The sequence below is a fragment of the Echinops telfairi genome, unplaced genomic scaffold (genome assembly GCF_000313985.2).
Source record: "Echinops telfairi isolate 266 unplaced genomic scaffold, ASM31398v2 ScPeMD7_3;HRSCAF=10, whole genome shotgun sequence".
Taxonomy (NCBI): domain Eukaryota; kingdom Metazoa; phylum Chordata; class Mammalia; order Afrosoricida; family Tenrecidae; genus Echinops; species Echinops telfairi.
Window position 1 is genome coordinate 22,466,511 of NW_022103899.1, and position 3,641 is coordinate 22,470,151.

The following is a 3,641-nucleotide window of genomic DNA, read 5'->3' on the forward strand; positions in this document are numbered from 1 at the left end:
ATATCATCGGTCAATACATGAAACGATGCATTCATTGGATAAACCTGGTGCACAGGACCTCTTTAAAACAATGAAAAGCAAGTATGTCATTTTAAGGCCTATGTGTGCCTTACTGCAGCCTTGCTATCTTCAACTGCCTCTCATGCGTGGGCAAGTTGGACATTGCATAAGGAAGACTGAAGAAGAATCGATGCCTTTGAATTGGGATGCTGAAGATGAACATTAAGAGTACCATAGATTGCCAAAAGAACCAACTAATCAATCTTGAAAGAAGTACAGGATGCCCCTTAGAATCGAGGATGCGAGGCTCCGCTTCAAGTACTTTGGACGTATTGTCAAGAGGTACGTGGCCCTGGAAAATCCCACCATGCTTGGAACACTAGAAGGACACTGAGAGAGAGGAAGCCCCTCTGCAAGATGGGTTGGCACAGTGACTGCAACAATGAGCTCAGCCATCACAGTTGTGAACCTGGTGCGAGATAGGGCAGTGCTTCATCTGCTGTGCACAGTCCCTGGAGTCAGAACCGACCCGATGGCCCGAACAGCAACACAGACATTCTTCTCTGTTGTTTCTACGTCAGCTATTCCATGGAGCGTGGAGTTTTATTGGAAGTAATTTTTTGTTTCTATTTCAAAAGGAAGTGATTGTAGGTCATTTTAAAAGTATGGAAACGTATCATCTGCATTCGGTTCCTTTACTAGTTCACAATTTGAATTTTTCTCTATTAGTATGTATTACAGCTGAGGTTACTTTTCCATTTCTGAAATTTTAGTCTATGTGATCTTTGTCACCAGATCTGTATACAGAGCCTCAGAGACAATGCCCTCGATTAGAAACCTCTGGGATTTTGTTGGTTAACTACATCAGTCAAGATGATTTTGCAAGTATCACATTTTTTAAAGTATACTTTTAATTTTAGAATAATTGTAACTTAACAGAAACATTGCATGAATATTATAGAGAGCTCCTGTATAAGTCACATCGAGTTTATACTGTTGTAATGTTATTATGATACATTTGTCTGCAAGCTTTACTTTTTTTAAATAGTTTTATTAGCATATAATTCACAAACTATACAATTCAATAGTTCATTGCACAATGATCACAAAAACCAACTTTAGAACATTTTCTTCATTCTTGCGCTCATTGTTATTAGCTTCTCATTTCCCCTCAACCTTCCCTGTCATATCCCAAGGAACCATTAATCCAGGTACTGTCTCTATAGATTTGCCTATCTTGCATTTCATATACAGGAAAACATTTTAAAAAGAAAACAACAACAACCACAAACTAACAAATATAACAAAGTAAATAGAGAAAAACCTTAATCGAAAAGAAAGCAGAACATATCAAAAACTAGAACAAATTTTAGATGGATCAAAAGGGAGATTAAATGATAAGGTTTTCAGAGTCCATCGGTTGGCAACAGAACACCCCCCTGCTGAGGGGTTTTGGGGAGGAGACGAGCCAATCAGGGTGCAGGGTAGCAATGATGAAACATATAACTTTCCTCTAGTTCTTTAATGCTTCCTCGCCCCAATATCATGATCCCAATTCTGCCTTGAAAATCTGGCTAGACCAGAGGATGTACATTGGTACAGATAGCAACTGGAAACACAGGGAATCCAGGACAGATGACTCCTTCAGGACCAGTGGTGAGAGGGGCGAGGCCTGGAGGGTGAAGGGAATGCGGGGTAGAAGAGGGGAACCAATTACAAGAATCTACATATAGCCTCCTCCCTGGGGAATGGACAGCGGAGAAGAGGGTGGAGGAGACGTCGGACAGTGTAACTTATGACAAATCTATAATAATTTATGAATTATGAAGGGTTCAGGAGGGAGGGGGAGGGGGAGGGGGAGGGAGAGGCAAAACGAGCAAATGATATTGAGGGCTAAAGTAGAGGGCAAATGTTTTGAGATTGATGAGGGCAACAGGTGTACATAGGTGCTTGACTCAATGGATGTATGTATGGACTGTGATAAGAAATGTATGAGCCCTCAATCAAATAATTTTTAAAATGCTGGAAAAAAAAGATAAGGTTTTACATTTTAACCTAACTGCACCTGCAAAAATCCACCCTCTAATGCATTCTTCACGATAGCAAGGTTATTCACTTGCGACCCCTGGTTTATGGTCAGGAGGGATTCACCAGAGGCTTAATCTATGTGTGTTTCTTCTTTACTTTTATTTTTAACTGCAACAACTTTAAAATGGGTTAAAGAGGAGATCAAATGATATTACGTTTGAACCTAACTACATATGCTAAAATCAAATTTAGAATCATAAAAAGGCTCTTCACATCCTTCAACTATGATCAAAGGGGATCCACTGGAAGATTAGTTTATTTATCATTTTCCAAATTAAAATCATAATACCGAACGTGCTTTTTCAAACCATACACTCCAACCCTCCACCATGAGGGTCACTATCTCAAACCTTCTGTCTGTACAGCTAGCTGAGGGTCTCAATAACTAGCCTATGATCCTCAGTAATCGGCGAGATGTAAAAGAAAATCTCAGGGAAGCACACCATGACACAGCCACCATATGGACCAGAATGAAGGACTCAGACACAGCAACTGCGAGAGGCGGTGTAGAGTGCTGTGAACGCTCGTGCTTCCCAGCGGGGATGGAAACGGTCCTACTGATTTTGCTGCACATTAAAACGTTCCACTTGCACACACCATATCCCGGCATTTCCACTCTTATGTTGTGAGAGCTCTTACACTAGGCACATTAGGAGACATATACAGAAGTGTTCGCAACTGTGAACACAAGCAAACAAGAGAAAACCAAAGTAGAATAAATGTCCATCAACAGTAAAATGGCTAAATAATGTTTCATTTATCTATGGCATGCTATGTCACAGTGAAAATGAATGAGTTATCCTTAAATGTATCACCACAGAGAAGTCTGAAAATATAGTTGGGATAAAAAAAATCAAGTCAGAAAATAATTTATACAGCATGAAACAATTTATATGAAGTGTAAGAGATTAATATATATTTTAATGTTTTTGATGAAAAGTAAGAGATAGAGCTATCCTGTGGGGCTAATAGTGTTATAAGGATGGATGGTAATTCCAGGCACTGGTTAGGAGTTGCTGGATGGTGTAAACAGCTAACTTGCTCCGAAAACGCTCCTTGGAGGAGCCTTGGAAGAAAAGCTTGTCAACCTACTCCCCCCAAATCAGTCCTGGTAAACCTTGGGGAGCACGTTTCTTTCCTCATACCCTTGAGGCCACCATGAGTCAGAACTGAGCTGACTGCGACTGGTCTGATTGGGCTGTACACAGTAAGCACGCAACGACTGCGACTGGTTTGATTGGGCTGTACACAGTAAGCACGCAACACCCAGGGACCGCTGAGCAGCTTCTCACATGCCTCCCTGAATCGGTGCTGACCCAAGAGAAGACTGATGGGACCCCTCCTGCCGGCTGACGTTGAGGACAGACTGCAGCGACAGATGGCCCGACTTCAAAGAATCGGACTGTAGGAATTGGTTGCCAGAATCCACTCACAAATTGTATTTGGGGATGTTTTGTTGTTGCCGTTATGATATTCTGGAGTATGTTTATGTTTTACCCCGGACCATGTAAAAATGAAACCATTATTGCCACTATGAGCAATAATGAGACCAC